This window comes from Drosophila santomea, chromosome 2L (assembly GCF_016746245.2).
Source record: "Drosophila santomea strain STO CAGO 1482 chromosome 2L, Prin_Dsan_1.1, whole genome shotgun sequence".
Taxonomy (NCBI): domain Eukaryota; kingdom Metazoa; phylum Arthropoda; class Insecta; order Diptera; family Drosophilidae; genus Drosophila; species Drosophila santomea.
In genome coordinates, this window is record NC_053016.2 from 26700795 (window position 1) to 26722145 (window position 21351).

The window sequence follows — 21351 nt, forward strand, 5'->3', positions numbered from 1 at the left end:
GGCCAAAAGAGATTTGTTTGGGCACACGGCAATTAAGACTACTTTACCTGATGTAAAAACGGATAGCTGTAGTTGACCAAGTATTGTAGTGTAGTATTGTATTATTTATTCACCAGATAATTTAAACTTCGATGTAGTAGTATGTGTGGCTGCAATTAATCGAATCGCATAACAACTAGGTCTCTGCATGGTGTCGATATATGCTTGTCGAGAAACAAACCCGAAGTGGAGCACTATCTCAAAACAAACCAACGGGACATAATGCTAGTTTCGGAGACACACTTCACCACGCGGTCGTATTTCAAAATCCCTGGATATGACGTAATAAATGCAATGCACCACGCATGGTCAAGATCGGCAGTGAAGTGTATAGAGCGCAACACAAATATCAGCAATAAGAAAAGCTGGCTGGAAGAAAACGTAGATCCTCAGACGGGAATTCAAAGTCCGGAGGAAATTAATAATGCGGTAGAGAGTATCACCAGCGAATATTGCAGCACCGACGGTCAACGCAAATCACTAGAGCGGCAAATCATATAGCCCGCAGAGATTACTACCTCTGATTTACATCAACAGATTTAGCTACTATGGTAAGAGAGAGGAAAAGGCTAAGAAGGGCTGGCAGATCAGCAGACGGCGGATAAGACTCCATATCGATCAGAACGGAACGCCACCAAATAACTTAGGAGGCCAATGAAGAGGATAGCACCAGTTCAAACATCTGCAGATATATGGTGTCGCTCTAGTCAGAAAAAAGCAAACGCTTATGCTGAACACATAAGAGGCAGCTTCCAGCCGTTCGACCTGTGTAACCCGGAAGACCTAGAGCCTGGATAATTTGCACTCCTGGTTACTGAGATGGAACATCGTAATAACTGCAGACAAATCCACGCACACAACTTTCACTCTAAGAAAAGGCATCTCTCCACCTCTACATTAATGGCACAGTCATACCACAGAACTCACCCTTGACATCAAACTGACTACGAAAGAACACGTCAAGGGAAAGGTTAAGCTTATATATCAAAAGAGTAAGCAAATGTACTGGTTCCTTTAAAGCAAAAGAATAAGAAAACTTTCCACCAAAAGCAAGCTGCTTTTGTACAAGGCCATAATTTAACCAGTGTGGACAGCTTCATAAACAAACATCAAAAGGTGGGAAAGAGCCAAGATCAAACTATTAAAGTAGATAATAAATGCCTTTCTATGTGCGTATTACCACTAAGAGATTTTAACTTGCCATCAGTGGTAAAAGAAATTGCAAAGCAAAACAAACATGTTAACCCATTAGCTGTTATGATGCTGGATTCCACAAGTCAACGTTGCAGGCTTATCAGAGTCCAATCAAAATTCTATAACCAACTTCAACAAAATACATCATCCCTAGTACACACCCAAACTAACACTAACAATAGCCAATGTTATCAAACAATTTAATTAAAAAGATGAAAAAAAAACGTAAAATGGCGGTTTTACTCCAGGTACAGGTTTTTGTTCGATGTGGCCTCTCCCATGAGGCTGGAATGGCATCGGCGACCGATACTAGCACAGATGCCACCTTGCTCGAGATGGCCTAACATTGGGAATCACCAGCGACCGCAGACGAAAATAAAATCAAGGCAAGGAGAAATATAAGCTTATTGTAGCGATATTAAATAATTAATGAATATTTAAGAAATATTATTATCGTCTATAAAGAATTATTAATTATTATTATCATATATAAAGAATACAATTTACAAATGCAAATAATTTAATTTTGCATTTTAAACGTATAAGATTCCTGAACTCAGTCTTTGAATAATCAGGTATTATATTGCCAACAAATAAAAAATTCTATGACTAGTCCTTTATATCTAAAAAGTAAGACCTGTCTTTTTCCAGTTAAGCAAAAAATTAGCGCGTAGTAACGACAGTGCTTGGAGAAAAAAAGTTTGAAAAAAGAGAGTTTGATGTACAAGGGTGTGGAGAGAAAAAGGCGGGAGAGACAAGAGAGCGAGACGGCACGAATTAGAGTAAGACGGCAAGACAAGAGAGCGTCTGGACTTTAGACCAGACGAACGGTAAAACTGTGGACCTTGGACCTAGAAACGATGATGAAGAATTTACTGTTGAAGGTGGCGTACAAAAGCAGGCCGAGCGCTGATCGCTTAACAGCCAATGAGAAAGTTAAAAGCAAGGGATATACGGCTTTGTCAGCAATAATAAAAATAACTACGTCGAGAAGTTCACAAAAAAGCAAGTCTTCGAAATGAGAATCTATGGCTACGATAGAATGTTATTGCCAAGTTATTACCAGCTACGCAGGTCATTGAAATGCGCTAGCTACGCAGGCTTGGGGCCTCGTAGTGTAGTGGACAGCGCAACTACCTGTCAAACACGAGGTCGTGGGTTCAAGCCCCACCCATGACGAATGAATGGCCACACAAACTTTCCTCTCAAAAAATACTTTTCTAGCTTTTATAAAGTATTCTTCCATCCAAAATGCCTAATGTAACAATCTTCGGCCACTTCCCCACCGCCTGACCCCCTCTCCTATACGGAGTAAAACAAGGTCCCCCACATAGTTACCAAGTGCACCCTGTGTTCTGCAAACAGGAACAACACTAGACTGTTCGCTTTTCTACGACTAGCAACATCACCGTAGACGCCACTCCTCGATGACGTTAGGTGGCAGCCCCACCACTGGAATAAGCCGCATCTGGCCAATCACCAGATCGGTCGAAAAACCTAATCATTTACCGAAACAAATACGAGAGAATTAAATATCAAAACGGACATGAATTGGACAATGGAACGTTAGAACTCTGAGAGAACCATCTACATTTGCACAGTTCGAGGCGGAGATGGAGAGACTCCATATTGCAATAGCTGGAATCAGTGAGATGAGGTGGTCTGGCAGTGGGGAAACAACAACATCAAATAGCAATCTAGTCCTACACAGTGGTAACAGTGACGGCAGCAGATACGGAGTGGAAATTTACGTGTCCAAGCGCATAAAAACGACACTGCACTCCTGGGAGCATTTCTTATCGACTCATGACAGGCATATTCAGATGTAGAGCTAGACATATAAACATCATACAATGCAATGCCCCGACGGCAGACGCCAACAATGACACCAAGGACGACTTCTACACTGCCCTCACAGCAACCCTCAACAATGCACGGCAAGGTGACTATGCAGACAACATCTGTCTTATCTCTTTCAGACTCGGCGACATACAGAGGAAAAGTGATAACCTCTTCCAGCAGCGTCGGACTCGAGTTAAACGTAGAAAAAACAAAAGCTATGCGTTTCAACCACTCCAACCAAGGAAACATCAACATACTTGGGAACCCAATCGAGTTCGTCACCAGCTTGCCATATCGTTGCACCATCATATCCAACAGTGGAGGAGTGAATGATGATGTCTCGAGTCGTCTTGGCAAAGCAACATGGAGAAGAACCGCCCAACAAGAACTTGCCCAAATAAACATCACATGGGAAAATGCTAAACAGACAGCACAAAACAGAGTTAGATGGAAAAAAAAAGCTACACAGGACACACCGTCCAATAAGGTCTCCAAATCAGCCACCTCCAGGTTCGTCCGCACACTTTTGAGAACTGGCTAGGGTCATGAGGTATCTTTCTTTCAGGGCCTTAAATATCGCAAGTGCCCGGAGCTTCGGTGGAAATCTTTAAGGACCTCAGCTCCTGTATCTCAAATTAGTGTCTTGCTTCGTCCTTGATGTCTTTTCTTAGACGCTTAGTTGCTTTACGTTGCTCACTTACGTTCAGGTTGGAATCCCGCGACGACTCAGGAACCTATTCTCTATATAATATACTCTAATGGATTCCAGTGTTGCTGTGGAGATTTCTATATCCGATTCAGTATTGAGTTGTGGGCTTAACTCAATGTCAGAACTTATATATTTTGTATAGCTAAGCCTTTGTGTGAAGACAATCTGTTAGGTTGCTCCACGTTAATTCAGTCTCTCCTGGTATATTTGGGCCAACTCCTGGATTTCGTTTTCAATATGAAACCTTGAGATCACGGTCAATATCAGTGCTCATTATGTATCACGAAGCACCGGTTTCGGCTGTCTTCCGAAGGTGAATCCTCTGTCTAAATTGATACCAAGGTATGTGTAGTGGATCTTATCTCTAAAACTGTAACCGTAACCGTAACCGTGTGCGTTGTATCTTGTTCAGCGGCCTAGCGTGAAATTCTGTCAAAAGTGGAGTGTGATCCGATGAGAGCTAATGAAGCGTTCGGAAATTGAACCTATTCATGCCTCACTAGTTGCTATAATTTGGTATTGGCCATTTGCAACGACTTTTTGTAGCAACTTACCTCTAGTGCAGCCTCTAGAATTGCCCCACCAAGCGTGTTTGCACTAAAATGACCAACCTGCTACACATTTGTTGCCCAGCAAAGCTAGTTGGGACACAATGCCAGATTTGAACAATCGTTCATTGAATGGGGGGTACACAGCTGCGAATTCAACAGTTCCCTCCGATGTCTGCAGCTGAACTATCGCTATTTGTCGGTCATTCTTTGCGTTGGGAGGTTGAGGGGATTGGGGGGAACACAGCTGCGAATTCAACAGTTCCCTACGATGTCTGCAGCTGAACTATCGCTATTTGTCGGTCATTCTTTGCGTTGGGAGGTTGAAGGAAGTGGCACAAGGACGAACGGGCAATGATGGTAGGCGTGGTGAAAGGTGCAGACTCAGTGACAATCATGGCATCTATACATGTACGTTTAGGAAGATTTGGAGATTCTCAAAGTTTCTCGCTAGCCCTCGTGCGTTCCACAACCCGATTAAGAGAAGCTAGGCCACTTCTCGAAAAAGACTCAGACTCACTAATTTAAACATTTTGTCCATTCTTGCAGTAATATCCAGATTGACGGTTTCCAATGTTATTTTTCAATATTTTTTTCCAAAGCTAAGGTAATGTATTGATTTTAATTCATTCTGAGACTGCTTAGCCTTATTTGAGCGAAGTTGAGCCCCATTGGATCGAGCTTTGTCAGTGTATGAAATATTGGGAGGAATCCGCCTGAGTAGTAATTTGAATTTATTAGCTTAACAGTGTTGCCATTTTATGATAACCCCTGGTTTTTTTTTTTTTTCACGCGAGTCCCACGGCCACACCTCCCGCCCAACCGACCGAGGGGCGCTGCCGTGTATCGTACGGCTCGAATCGCGGGAAGATAGACGCGATATAGAAGACAGTAAAGGTCGAGGAACTATATGTATATAGTAGTAAGATCTAAGAATTCGTTAAGTATGTTAGTATTGATCGCTTTAAAAACGGCAGAGAGTCAGAATTAGAGATAATAGGATACAATCTATTATAGTCAGAACATAATACTCTGTAGGGATCATGCAACTCATAATTAGATCTATAATGATTTAAAATTAGAGGTACGTATTTCTAGTAAATCTGCTCGGAACAGAGAAGTTTAGCCGACTAACCAAGGTTCCAAGCATCGTTCTACGGTTAGCTAAGGAGGGTAAGTTAATTAACATTAATCTACTTGAATAAGGAGGTAATCTAAGGTTTGCATCCCAATAAAGGCGCCGTAAGGCAAAAAGTACGAAGTTATTTTGAACCGATTCGATGCGGTCCGAGTAAACTTCATATTGCTGACTCCAAACAGGTGATCCATACTCGAGGATCGGACGGACTAGAGAAATAAATAAGGTTTTGGTCATGTACGGACCATCAAATTCCTTTGACCACCGTTTTATAAAACCAATCACACCTCTGGCCTTATTGACAATAGACGAAATATGGTCTGAAAATTTAAGTTTAGGGTCCAGAAGAACACCAAGATCATCAACATGTGTTATTCTGCCCAAAGAGCACCCACTTAAAGTGCAAGTTGCGTGCATTGAGTTGGCACGATAAAGGGTCATAACTTTACACTTAGAGCCATTTAAGTTTAATACGTTATCACGGCACCAGGTTTGAAAGCAATCTAGATCGGATTGTGTCCAAATGGCGAGAAATGTCCTTATATTGCAAGCATAATTTTACATCATCAGCGTACATTAGTACTCGCAAATGATTTATTATTAAGGGAAGGTCGTTAATAAATAAGGTAAAAAGGAGCGGACCTAGGTGGCTCCCTTGTGGGACGCCGGATGTGACTCGGAGAATACAAGAAAGAGCATTTTTAAGGAGGACCCGTTGCGTCCTGCCATTCAGATAACTTAGAATCCAATTTAGGAGATCAACAGGGAAACCTAATAAATCAAGTTTTTTTTATTAAAAGTGAATGATTAACAGAGTCGAATGCTTTACTAAAATCTGTATAATTGACATCTGTTTGAAGATTATTTTTGAATCCCTGTACTACGAAGGAGGTTAGCTCCAGAAGGTTAGTAGTTGTTGATCTGCGTTTCATGAACCCATGCTGACATGGTGATATAATTGACCTACAAACGTTTTCAAAAAGCTTAAGGATAGCAGACAATTTGGAGATTCCTCTGTAATTGGTTGCATCCGATTTGCTGCCTTTTTTATGGAGAGGGATCACAAAGGACTCCTTCCATGTTTGGGGGAACTGTGTAGATTCCAGAGATAAGTTACACAGTTTTAGTAGAGGCTTGCACAAGGCTTCCGCACAGAATCTAAGCACACAGCCAGGAATTCCGTCGGGACCTGGCGAACAGACAGGCTTAACTCGCTGAAGATCATAAAGCAGTGAGCTTTCGTTTAAAGTTTGACAGAATATTAAATTTGACTTTGATACCGCGTAAGAGTAAGGCCGTTCAGAATAAGGTAACGTAGAATATGTGGTTTGAAAAAACTTGGCAAATAGCTCGGCTATTGCCTGATCCGATGTTACCGAAGTATTTTCAAAAAATAGCGAGGAAGGGTAACTGGTTGTTTTGCGCTTAGTGTTAACGAAATTATAAAACTGTTTGGGATCCTGTGCGAACTGGAACTAACAACGGTTTAAATAATTCTTATAACACTGAGCGTTAAGCACGGTAAAATTTAACCGAGCACTTACATATTTAGAAAATATAGATTGAGAACCGGTATTTTTAAATTTTATATAAAGTCTGGACTTAACATTTCTTAGGTGTGTCAACTCTTTATTAAACCAAGGAGGTTTGTTAGAGGTAGACGGATAGTACATCGGAACACAAGAGTTGAAAAATGATTTAATTGCAGTATAAAAAATATCTATGGCATCGGCCATTATGCTGCAAGAATATAGATCGGACCAATTAAAGCCAGATATAAAAAGATTTAGCCTCCGAAAGTTTGCCTTACGAAAACAAGGAATTCGTTTGGTTGACTTATCCGGCCTCTCTTTTATTACGGTACCTGTGTCGATTGTCACCTCGAAAGTTAGATGGTATGGATCTTCTGGTTGACTAAGAGGTGCTACTCTAGTCAGAAACACACTTTCAGGACTTGTAACAAAACATAGTTAATTTGCGACAACGATATGTCAAGCAAGCCGTCAATAAAGTCATGCTGTGCTATAGGCAGGAGAATATTCGACTGTTCTTCTGTGGACCACTTAGTGCCTGGTATATTAAAGTCACCTAGAACAACTAGTTGGTCCCTATCGGACAGTCTGTTTGAAACGGATTGGATAGGGGACAAATGGATAATATATTCAGGGAATTCAGAAGACGGCGGAATGTACGAGCACGCTAAACATAGCTATCAGAAAATGACAGCTTTACGCATAAGAATTCTAAGTTACGGAACTCGTCAAAAAGTACCTCCTCTGACGTGAGGGTAGACCTAACAGCAATTAGGACTCCCCCTCCCCGCCTGGAGGGACGATCATGCCTGTATATTGTGTACATACCTGGGAAAACTTCGGAGTTAAGTATCTCCGGTTTTAACCAAGTCTCTGTAAACACAATAATATGGGATGCAAAGGAAAGGCTGTTAGAATACAAATTAGGTAGCTTACTACACAAGCCTCTTACATTTTGATAACAGATAGTGAGACTAGATTTTAGTTTTTTGAAGATAAAAAAGTAGAAGTAGTAGAGGAGGATGGGGCAGTGATCTGGCCACTTGTGGGAAGTTTAATTCCCAGTTATCTTGAAAGATGAGATGTCCCTAGCATAAGAAAAGTTAAAGTTTTCCACTTTGTAAACGCTTGAACCAACTCCGGTGCGACGCTTTGCTTAATTAAGTTTTCCTTTATTATCGACTTTACTCTCCAAGAACCAGCAACCGAATGCCTCGCTTTGCTTCTTCGTTTTTCTTATGCTCTCTCATGCGTGTCTGTATGCGTGAGAGCTAGGTGTATGTACATTGTTATCTCTTAAAGCTAGCTTATAAGTAAGAGCGGGACAACAGTATTGTTCTTACTTATAACGGGGATATGATCGTATACTTCTCTCTGCCACCATGGGCTTCATACGTTAACCTAAACTACTACATGATACATACATGGTACATACATGGTACTGTGGGCCTAAAGGGTATCTATCCTACTAAAACTCGGCCGTCCTGACTAGCTGATCCCCTGATCATGGTTTACATTTTTTTGTCTGTAGTTACATATATAATGATATATCTTAAATATTTATATAATTGCACGTACTATATATGTTTGTTGACCTTGTTAACAGTGTTTAATTGTGTGTTCGTTTATTTTTCTTATTGCCTATCCAATGTTTAATGTTTTGAATGCTTCAGACACCTTGGTACGGGTTACGGGATACCTGGAAACCTTCTACGTCTTTTAATAAGAATCTGTCGTTTCTCAATATTTTGAAAATCATATATGGACCTTTACATTTTGGAATCAATTTTCTAGAAATACCTGCTGTGCTGTCGAAATTTTTTACAATTACATAATCTTCTATTTTGTATTCAGAAGGCTTTCTGGCGGACTTATCATATTGTGTTTTGTTATACTCTTGAGCTTTTCCTTGATTATTTTCTGCTTCGCCCCTAATCTTCTCTAAATCCCTATCTTCTGGAGTGTTATCTAATTCTTCTAGTTTTTCTTTCAATTCGTCTACTATTTTTCCTCTTTGCTCTAAACCAAAAAGCACTTTGCTTGGAGTTTGCTTGATACTGCGGTGTTGTGTATTATTTAGAACGTGCTCCACTTTATCTATTACTGTATCCCAATATATACCTTTCTCTGGTTCTACCAGTTTCGCTATCATTGGACCTAAACTTCTGTTGACTCTTTCAACCTGTCCGTTCGCCTGTGGTGATCCAGTCGCAATCTTCATATGCTTAGCATCAAACTCTAACATAAAATCATCAAACTCCTTAGATGTAAAACAACTTCCCCTGTCTGAAATAATGCATCTAGGCTTGCTGTATGCTCTAAAATAGTCTTTTAAAGCTGTTATGACTTCTCTTGTGTTGGTGGTCTTTGTAGTGTATAAACGTACGAACTTAGTAAAACCGTCGATGACAACAAAAATATGTTTTTTGGAACTACCCGAGACGACTGGGCCGTAATGATCGATATGTATTAGTTCAAACGGTTGACTACCTTTTGGAATTCAGTGCAGAAATCCCTCCTTACCCGTCTTAGGGGAGAACGCAACACATTTTAAACAATTTTCTATATGGCCTAAACATTTGTCTTTGGCATTGGGAAACCAAAAAGATTTCAAAATTATATCTAACATTTTGTCTCTACCTATGTGTCCGATCTCATTGTGATATTTATATAGAATATGATCTTCCATGTCTGTGGGAACATAAAATAATAGTCTGCCGTCGTTACATTTTCTATAAATTATATTTTCTATAAATATTCTACTATCATGATATTCGTACATCTACTAAGAGCATCTACATGCTGCATCCTTTTACCTTCTCTATGTATAAGTTCATAGTCGTAGTTTTGGAGCTCTAACGCCCATCTAGCTATTCGTGAAGTTCAATCTTATTCAGTGTTAAAGTAAGTGAATTACAATCAGTAATAATTTTAAAGCGTTTTCCATACAAGTATATTCTCAATCGTCTCAGTGCGTGAATAATTGCCATCGTCTCCAGTTCGAAACTGTGATATTTTGCCTCAGCGACTGTTGTACGTTTTGAAAAATAAAATATGGGGTGCCATTTTCCATCCTCTTTCTTTTGACATAATACGGCACCGAAGCCAAGAGCGCTTGCATCACAGTGCAGCTCTATCTCGTCTTTGAAATTATAAATGGCTAAAACCGGCGCCTGTACTAACTTTTCCTTGAGCGTAGAAAAACAGCTCATTTCTTTTTCTCCAAATTTAAATTTCTCGTCTTTTCTCAAGAGGTCGTATTACGGTTTCGCTAATGTTGAAAAATCTTTTATGAATCTACGAAAGTATGAACATAAACCTAGGAAACTTTGAACGGATTGTATCTTGTCTGGAATTGGAAAATGTTGTATGGCATCTATACCTTTATCATCTGCCCTAATGCCTTCGCCGTTTATAATGAATCCTAAATACTTAATATTTGTTTGAAGAAACTCACATTTATCCATTCTTAATTCTAATTTATTTTGAGCTAATCTGAGAAACACTTCCTTTAAGGTTCTTAAGTGTTCCTCCGTGTCCTTGCTGGCGATCATGATGTCGTCCATGTATACAATTACTTTGTTGTCCCTAATGAGATCCTCGAAAATTTTGTTTACAAATCTTTGAAACACTGCCGATGCAGTTTTTAGCCCCATTGGCATTCTGAGAAACTCGAATTGACCTAACGGTGTAACAAATGAGGTGTATCTAACCGAATCCTTATTAACAAATACATGAAAATAACTGTTTTTTAAATCAAGTTTCGAAAAAATTTTCTTGTTAACTAGTTTGTCTAAGAGGTCATCGATAAGCGGTATCGGATAATTGTCCTTGATTAATATCTTGTTAAGTTTTCTAAAGTCTATGCATAGTCGTATGTCTCCCGTTTTCTTTTAAACTAAAATTATTGGCGAAGCATATTCGGATTCACTAGGTCGTATAATCTCTTCTTTCATATATTCATCTAACAATTTTTGTAATTTCTCCTTTTCTGAGTAGGCAAGTCTTCTTGGTGCGCAGCTAAATGGTTTTGACGTTTCTAAACATAGTTTTATTTCACATCTGACTAGAGGTTCGGTAGGCTTTCTAACATCTAAGTAGTTGCTTTTAATAATCTCTTTCAATTGACAGTTTAAGGCTCGGTAATTTTCTGCGCCGCATATGTAATTCATTTACTCATCCTCTTCGTAATCAATGCTAAAGATTTCCCTAACTGCTTTTTCATAACGGCATAACTGTGTTATAAAATTTCTGACTAAGTGCGGAATCCGTTGTAACGCTGCCTAAAGGAATAACTATTTCGTTCAGTGTTTTACTAACTGCAGGATTAACTGTTTTACTACTCGTTTCGATATCTGCTATACTAACTGTTCCATAACCTGTTTCACTAACTGTTTTACTAACTGTTTCATAACCTGTCTCACTAACTGTATCACTAACTGTATCACTAACCGTATTCCTAACTGTATTACTAACTGTCTCGCTTACTGTCTCATTGTCTAAGGTACTAACTTTTTCCTCCTTTAATGGGTTAACCGTAATCCTTCCCAAAGTATCTGGATCCAGTTTAAGCTGGCAAGCTTCCATAAAATTTCGTCCAAGGATTACATTATGACTCATAGACCCGTCTGGAACTACGTATAAATCAAAATAACATTTTATTCTTTCTTTTGTAATGTAACATAAGGTTTTTCCGAGTATTATTAGTTGGCTTTTATTTAGCCCGAAATAGTTTTCAGCAGCAGACTCTAAATTGACTTCACTGGATATACTGCTTAGTTTTGCAAATGATATTGGACTCCCGGTGTCTATGAGGCATTCTGTAGTTAGTGGGGTTTTATAGCTACTGTGAAAAAAAATCTTAACATGCCTTACATAATTGTTGATATTGGCGCTCTTGCGCTCCGGGCATTGTCCGACGAAGTGTCCGAACGCTCCACAAGCGTAGCAGGATCCGGGCTCTCTCTTTGGCTTCAGGCACTCCTTGGCGAAGTGTCCTTTTGAGTTGCAGTTGGCGCAACGCAAATCCTTCTTAGTTGGACCTCCTTCAAAGAGGCGTTTTGGCGAACTATTATCAGGCTTGTGCTTTGGCAGACGTACTTCCGAGAAGGCTCTCAAAACCTGCATCGGTTCGGAAAAGCACTGTATGCGAGCCTGATTGCGTAGCGCTGGTGCCGGAATTCCCTCGATAATGTTTTCCAGGAGTTCCTCCAGATCGATGTTGATGCCGTTGGCCAGCATCAAATAAGCCGCAAATTTCTCCTCTGAACGCCATTCCCGCTTTTGGAATGCGCTCCTCAATTCTCCTTTGGACATTTTGACCCCAAATGACATAATTAACTGCTTACACAGCTGATCGGTTGACTCCAGAATTCGCGTGGTGTTTGCGTGCAGCCAACGTTGTGCACTCTCTTTCAGCTTGGCAATTAGAAGCATATGCAAGCAGCCGTCGTCCAAATTGTAGATCTTGCCGATGTTCTGGAACTGTGTGACCCAATTATGCACACACACGCTGCCGTCGTACTCCATGGTGACCTCTTTTGCCAAGGCAAGCGCTGCTGCTGGCGATTCCAAGAGTTTGTTTACATTTGTACTCTGGCGTTGATCATCACTGCTAGCGGTCTCCTTTCCAACACTGGTATCTCCCTCTTGCAGCTCTCGTTGTGCTTGCTGCGATGCAGCTCCATCCGTTGCTGATCCGTTGTTTGACGGTGGATCGCCACGTATTTCCGGAGAAATGGCTTGGAGACGCCCTATCAACTCCGCTTTAGTGCCGAAAGTTTGGCGTCCATGGGCTCCCAACTTTTTTTAGTTGTTGCACCGAGAATTGATTTAATATGGTGTCAGGCATAGTGAGTAATGACCGCTTCTGATGTTGTAAACGCTTGAACCAACTCCGGTGCGACGCTTTGCTTAATTAAGTTTTTCTTTATTATCGATTTTACTCTCCAAGAACCAGCGACCGAATGCCGCGCTTTGCTTCTTCGTTTTACTTATGCTCTCTCATGCGTGTCTGTATGCGTGAGAGCAAGGTGTATGTACATTGTTATCTCTTAAAGCTAGCTTATAAGTAAGAGCGGGACAACAGTATTGTTCTTACTTATAACGGGGATATAATCGTATACTTCTTTCTGCCACCATGGGCTTCATACGTTAACCTAAACTACTACATGATACATACATGGTACTGTGGGCCTAAAGGGTATCTATCCTACTACACTTATTGTATTGGGACGCTGGATAAAGCGTGCAACCAAGATCGAAACAACTTATAATTGGGACGCTGGATAAAACGTGCAACCAAGATCGAAATAACTTATATATTGGGACGCTGGATAAAGCGTGCAACCAAGATCGAAAACAACTTATATATTGGGACGCTGGATAAGCGTGCAACCAAGATCGAAACAACTTATATACTGGGACGCTGGATAAGCGTGCGACCAGTTGGATCGATCGGAATTTTCCGTATTTGGAAAAAATAACTGGAGTCGCTAGATAAAGCGGACACCCAAAATAATCGAAAGCCAAGGTTTGTTGATTTAGAGTTATACAGGGTCGCTCGATAAAGCGCACAAAAGTAATTTAAGAACCAAGTTATCGCATCAATTTAGACAGGGTGTGGGGGCGCAGGACAACGCGTAAAAAGGATGTGACAATCGGAACAAAAACACCGGGGTCGCTGTATTGAGCGAGAGACAAAATCAAAAAAAAATTAATAATCGGAATTAATCAATTAAGACAAAGGCAAGGGGCGCCGGATTACGCTTGAAAAAAAGTGGTAATCGTAACAAATTATGTTATCGTTTTATTTAAAACCTGGGGTCGCTGGATTAAGCGCGGAATACACAATAATCGGAATAAATGTTGTTATCGATTGAGAAAAAAAGATTTGAGGGCGCTGGATCACGCTGGACTATGATTGTCGATGTGGGACGCTGGATAAGCGTGGATGTTTGTCCAATTATTGAGACGATATATGCGAATCAGAATAAAATCAAGAACGGAGTTGTGTTTGTGGATATGTTCGTCGCTAGTGTTGGCTGCAGCCGGTTCTTATCTGCCGGTCCAACAAATCGTCTGTGCTTGTCGTGTGTGTGGAAGCTTTCGTGTATGTGAAAATAAACAATAACTGTTCACACTATTAACTAATGCGTACACTTAATGAGTTCAATTCGGGTGTTTAAATCTAACTGACTCGCTACTGCAAAGCCATCGCCTTTTATTCATTCTTACATAGGTTCTTATCATCTAATTATATAATGCAGCGCTTGTAAGACGCTGCAGTCTGCGTCGGTCAATGCAGGTGAGATTTATCTTAAATCTATGTGAGTGGCCTATGACCGCGCTAATCACCTCCCGCGTGATCATATCTCTGCAATCGTACTTATCTGTAGTTGCCACTTATGTTGTCCCGTGCCATGTTTATTGCAGTCCATAAATAGAACATATTTATAGTTTGTCTACTTATCATGTCTAAACACATCTTTAGACATTCTCCGGGGGAGGAAAATGTACGGCCAGTAGTTGTCTCTCATTTATGCGTTGCCTCCGGATATAAATGACCATTATAATTATGATAATCGTTGTCAACCCTAGAGCCGAGTGTCCGCTTGCCGTGTGGAAAATCAAGTCATCAATGTGTACTTTGTTATTTTTCAGAGTCTTGATGCGCATTTTAAGATTTTGCAGTTCATTCCATGTCTCCTTGTCATCTATTATTCGTAAACTGGGAAAGATATACATTTCAGACGCTGTTGAAATTACTTTTTGAGGAGTAATTTTTGTTGTATTCCCTAATATTGCTGTGCATCCTGCAAGTAGTTGTATAATGCCTTGATTGGGCAGTCTTATAACTTGATGCTGTTCGTTGCATCTTATATTAGCTGTTGTATTCCGAAACAGTCTAAATAGCCAACGGCTGGATCCACTAATCTCTTTGATGAACGAATTCCCTTGGAATTCCATCATTTCGCATGAGTGCTTGGTTTGCTTGGATTCAATGGAGATATTTCGCAAGAGTGATCATCTGCGTTTTTCCATGCCCAATTTCTTTCGCAAAGCCATGTTGTCGAATCCTCTTGTCCGTTTGTTCCGTTTGTCCACAGTGGTATTGGGATTACTTCAAAGAGATCCGTTTCCTGATTGTTGAATATCGACAATTTTGTTTCAATGAATAGGATATTATCCTTCAACATAGCTTGTGCCTTCATCAGTTTATAGATCAGTTTTTTTTGTTGTTTTTATTGGATTGGTTGATGGTTGGATGAAACATAAATGGGAAAGGATGCATACATTGGATTTCGTCCTTCTCTGGTCGGTGTTTATTTTTGAGTGATTTTCCAATATTAATATGGCGGCTTCGTGCCCCACTTCCGAAACGTGTCAAAAAGAACATTCCGCCAACAGCGATGCTCTGCTGGCGGGGTGCCGGACTAAGCTGTTCGGCATGAACAAAGACTTTAAACTTATCAGATCACAAAACTACGCAAAAGCCCTGTTGAAGTATTTCTCGCCCTATCGAAATGTAACTCGCCAATTGGTCATTCGAGAATACATGAAATAATATTTCCATAGTATTTCCGTTAATGGGGACTTCGCTCAAGACTTGCAATGTACTACACACACTGCCTCTTATCATTTTAATATTGTTTATGCGTTTAGCAGATAGCTTATTACTAATTTCATCCTTAATCAGGGAGCACTCTGCGCCACAGTCAAAACAAATTTAATAGACTAATAGTTACAGCAAACTTCCCATTGGCTCTGCCACAAGCAGCACAAATAACCACGTTCAGCAACAGTCTGTCCGTCTTGCTCTAATACATTTATTCCCATTCTCAGTAAATTCTCTAAATCCCTATCTTCTGGAGTGTTATCTAATTCTTCTAGTTTTTCTTTCAATTCGTCTACTATTTTTCCTCTTTGCTCTAAACCAAAAAGCACTTTGCTTGGAGTTTGCTTGATACTGCGGTGTTGTGTATTATTTAGAACGTGCTCCACTTTATCTAATACTGTATCCCAATATATACCTTTCTCTGGTTCTACCAGTTTCGCTATCATTGGACCTAAACTTCTGTTGACTCTTTCAACCTGTCCGTTCGCCTGTGGTGATCCAGTCGCAATCTTCATATGCTTAGCATCAAACTCTAACATAAAATCATCAAACTCCTTAGATGTAAAACAACTTCCCCTGTCTGAAATAATGCATCTAGGCTTGCTGTATGCTCTAAAATAGTCTTTTAAAGCTGTTATGACTTCTCTTGTGTTGGTGGTCTTTGTAGTGTATAAACGTACGAACTTAGTAAAACCGTCGATGACAACAAAAATATGTTTTTGGAACTACCCGAGACGACTGGGCCGTAATGATCGATATGTATTAGTTCAAACGGTTGACTACCTTTTGGAATTCAGTGCAGAAATCCCTCCTTACCCGTCTTAGGGGAGAACGCAACACATTTTAAACAATTTTCTATATGGCCTAAACATTTGTCTTTGGCATTGGGAAACCAAAAAGATTTCAAAATTATATCTAACATTTTGTCTCTACCTATGTGTCCGATCTCATTGTGATATTTATATAGAATATGATCTTCCATGTCTGTGGGAACATAAAATAATAGTCTGCCGTCGTTACATTTTCTATAAATTATATTTTCTATAAATATTCTACTATCATGATATTCGTACATCTACTAAGAGCATCTACATGCTGCATCCTTTTACCTTCTCTATGTATAAGTTCATAGTCGTAGTTTTGGAGCTCTAACGCCCATCTAGCTATTCGTGAAGTTCAATCTTATTCAGTGTTAAAGTAAGTGAATTACAATCAGTAATAATTTTAAAGCGTTTTCCATACAAGTATATTCTCAATCGTCTCAGTGCGTGAATAATTGCCATCGTCTCCAGTTCGAAACTGTGATATTTTGCCTCAGCGACTGTTGTACGTTTTGAAAAATAAAATATGGGGTGCCATTTTCCATCCTCTTTCTTTTGACATAATACGGCACCGAAGCCAAGAGCGCTTGCATCACAGTGCAGCTCTATCTCGTCTTTGAAATTATAAATGGCTAAAACCGGCGCCTGCACTAACTTTTCCTTGAGCGTAGAAAAACAGCTCATTTCTTTTTCTCCAAATTTAAATTTCTCGTCTTTTCTCAAGAGGTCGTATTACGGTTTCGCTAATGTTGAAAAATCTTTTATGAATCTACGAAAGTATGAACATAAACCTAGGAAACTTTGAACGGATTGTATCTTGTCTGGAATTGGAAAATGTTGTATGGCATCTATACCTTTATCATCTGCCCTAATGCCTTCGCCGTTTATAATGAATCCTAAATACTTAATATTTGTTTGAAGAAACTCACATTTATCCATTCTTAATTCTAATTTATTTTGAGCTAATCTGAGAAACACTTCCTTTAAGGTTCTTAAGTGTTCCTCCGTGTCCTTGCTGGCGATCATGATGTCGTCCATGTATACAATTACTTTGTTGTCCCTAATGAGATCCTCGAAAATTTTGTTTACAAATCTTTGAAACACTGCCGATGCAGTTTTTAGCCCCATTGGCATTCTGAGAAACTCGAATTGACCTAACGGTGTAACAAATGAGGTGTATCTAACCGAATCCTTATTAACAAATACATGAAAATAACCGTTTTTTAAATCAAGTTTCGAAAAAATTTTCTTGTTAACTAGTTTGTCTAAGAGGTCATCGATAAGCGGTATCGGATAATTGTCCTTGATTAATATCTTGTTAAGTTTTCTAAAGTCTATGCATAGTCGTATGTCTCCCGTTTTCTTTTAAACTAAAATTATTGGCGAAGCATATTCGGATTCACTAGGTCGTATAATCTCTTCTTTCATATATTCATCTAACAATTTTTGTAATTTCTCCTTTTCTGAGTAGGCAAGTCTTCTTGGTGCGCAGCTAAATGGTTTTGACGTTTCTAAACATAGTTTTATTTCACATCTGACTAGAGGTTCGGTAGGCTTTCTAACATCTAAGTAGTTGCTTTTAATAATCTCTTTCAATTGACAGTTTAAGGCTCGGTAATTTTCTGCGCCGCATATGTAATTCATTTACTCATCCTCTTCGTAATCAATGCTAAAGATTTCCCTAACTGCTTTTTCATAACGGCATAACTGTGTTATAAAATTTCTGACTAAGTGCGGAATCCGTTGTAACGCTGCCTAAAGGAATAACTATTTCGTTCAGTGTTTTACTAACTGCAGGATTAACTGTTTTACTACTCGTTTCGATATCTGCTATACTAACTGTTCCATAACCTGTTTCACTAACTGTTTTACTAACTGTTTCATAACCTGTCTCACTAACTGTATCACTAACTGTATCACTAACCGTATTCCTAACTGTATTACTAACTGTCTCGCTTACTGTCTCATTGTCTAAGGTACTAACTTTTTCCTCCTTTAATGGGTTAACCGTAATCCTTCCCAAAGTATCTGGATCCAGTTTAAGCTGGCAAGCTTCCATAAAATTTCGTCCAAGGATTACATTATGACTCATAGACCCGTCTGGAACTACGTATAAATCAAAATAACATTTTATTCTTTCTTTTGTAATGTAACATAAGGTTTTTCCGAGTATTATTAGTTGGCTTTTATTTAGCCCGAAATAGTTTTCAGCAGCAGACTCTAAATTGACTTCACTGGATATACTGCTTAGTTTTGCAAATGATATTGGACTCCCGGTGTCTATGAGGCATTCTGTAGTTAGTGGGGTTTTATAGCTACTGTGAAAAAAAATCTTAACATGCCTTACATAATTGTTGATATTGGCGCTCTTGCGCTCCGGGCATTGTCCGACGAAGTGTCCGAACGCTCCACAAGCGTAGCAGGATCCGGGCTCTCTCTTTGGCTTCAGGCACTCCTTGGCGAAGTGTCCTTTTGAGTTGCAGTTGGCGCAACGCAAATCCTTCTTAGTTGGACCTCCTTCAAAGAGGCGTTTTGGCGAACTATTATCAGGCTTCCACTAGCGATAACTGCTCCAAATCCATACTTTCTAGGGTCTCTGACGCCGCCGATTGCGCGTCTAACGGGGTCGCTGGTGTGTCTCCTTCTTGCAGCTCTCGTTGTGCTAGCTGCGATGCAGCTCCATCCGTTGCTGATCCGTTGTTTGACGGTGGATCGCCACGTATTTCCGGAGAAATGGCTTGGAGACGCCCTATCAACTCCGCTTTAGTGCCGGAAGTTTGGCGTCCAAGGGCTCCCAACCATTTTTTTAGTTGTTGCACCGAGAATTGATTTAATATGGTGTCAGGCATAGTGAGGAATGACCACTTCTGATGTTGTAAACGCTTGAACCAACTCCGGTGCGACGCTTTGCTTAATTAAGCTTTCCTTTATTATCGACTTTACTCTCCAAGAACCAGCGACCGAATGCCGCGCTTTGCTTCTTCGTTTTTCTTATGCTCTCTCATGCGTGTCTGTATGCGTGAGAGCTAGGTGTATGTACATTGTTATCTCTTAAAGCTAGCTTATAAGTAAGAGCGGGACAACAGTATAGTTCTTACTTATAACGGGGATATGATCGTATACTTCTCTCTGCCACCATGGGCTTCATACGTTAACCTAAACTACTACATGATACATACATGCTACTGTGGGCCTAAAGGGTATCTATCCTACTACAACTTTTATGTTGTCGGCTTTTATTTTGTCTTGTATATAAGACAGTACATCAGATTATGTTTGATCAGGGGAAAGCCGAGAAACAAAAATTTGTTTCTTTAGTGGAACCACCGAGAGGGGTTTTGGCACTGCAGGTTGTATTTCTGAAGTGCCAACTTGAGCCGGTAGTCCGGACTCAATATTTCTTTGTGGTGGTAAACAATTCGGGACGGGTGGAATCACCGGTTGAGAAACCAGTGCGGACAAAACGGAATCTGTAGCAATCCCAGGCTGGACTCCCTCCACAACCGATTGATCGGATTGCACCGAATCTTTTTTAGCTGCCGATCTAAGCAACATTTGAGGGTTTGCTGCGATCGTCAACTGATCAGCTGTGGAGTCCTGTTGATCACTTGCCGAAGGTTGCGGGGCATTCCCCTTAGGCAGCCTACCACCAGCGGCTTTCTTGCGCTTTGGAGATTCTTCTAATAGTTAGAGGCTATTAAATTGTGAATCAAGCGCAGAAAGAAGATCATCAGCTCGACGAAAACTATCTCTAGCCACGCCAAAACTGCTGATCAGTCCTTTCAAGCCACCTTTAGTTTGGCGCATAAGGGTTTTGACCACTGTACCAAAAGACAAAATCAGAAAATGTACCGCAAGAGCGCAGTCTGCCCTTTAGGATTTTGTGTGGGAGAGCGAGAGAGCGGGTGCACCGTGCAGTTAAGTACAAAAACAACACAAAAGAGCTCTACGGACAACGCACGAAAGAGAGAACGCACGGTACAAAACGCAAAGACAGAAAGAGAACAGATTGAATTAATTTATTAAAATAATGCACTTATCACAAAAGATTCACTCGCGAAGCGAACGGAACTTTAATTAGTACGGATTACGAAATTGAATTATTAAAGAATTTGCTCTTAGCTTTCTTAGTTTTTTACCCTTTACTGGGCAGACTTTGTCAGTTAAAGCATGGTCACCACCACAATGAAAACGCAATAATTTGTCACTGTCAAAATAGAACCATTAGTGGGATCCAGCACATTTACCACAAATTGGATTCTGAAGAAAATAGTTTTTGGAGTACCCAAAAATTTGGCATCTTAAACTTTGTAACATCTCTTACATCTCTACAGTGACTAGGCAGGCTCTAGCTGAGTTTATTTTATACTTTTCTTGACATTCGGTCCTTCGGACCACGGAAAGCATCACAACTGTCTGTGATACACCGAATTTAGAGGTGCGAATACTAGAGTTATTCTCACCAGCGCACGAATTCAGGGCCTGTTCGAAGATGTGGGCATTGTTATTATCCGGGACACATATAGCTGGTTACATATAGGGCATATTTGTGGACAAGTTTTGATTCATCATAAGTTTCTCTTCTTTAAATCGGTTATTGCTTAGAGACTTGTTCGACAGGGAAATTGTCACAACCTTAGGCAGATTCAAAATCAGCCGTCTAGCTTGTGGATGCTTAAGCAACTACTTTACGTTTCATGCCTGCTATTTGAAACAAAAACTTCTTTGGGAATGCAAATGACAATTTTTTGTACAACGAGCTGTTTCCAAGAGGTATTAATTTCTGTAGTAGTCTCATCTCCTCAAAATCACGCTTATCTCTAGATAGCGAGTGAGTCAATGATTTGTTGACCATTTTTAATTAATACTTTTTAGTTTCTAATAGAAAAATTATAAATAATTATCTTTTTG

General features: G+C 40.0%; 1 protein-coding gene and 1 long non-coding RNA gene across 2 annotated transcripts in view; both read right to left on the reverse strand.

Moving 5' to 3' along the window:
• LOC120444328 (lachesin) overlaps positions 1 to 21351 on the reverse strand; it is a 278432-nt gene that overhangs the window by 142762 nt on the left and 114319 nt on the right. The gene's annotated exons all lie outside the window — the stretch shown is intronic.
• LOC122756402 lies at positions 18517 to 18976 on the reverse strand. Its single transcript, XR_006356453.1, has 2 exons — positions 18788 to 18976; positions 18517 to 18732 (listed from the first exon to the last, which is right to left on the reverse strand). It is a non-coding gene; the product is annotated as an uncharacterized LOC122756402 (long non-coding RNA).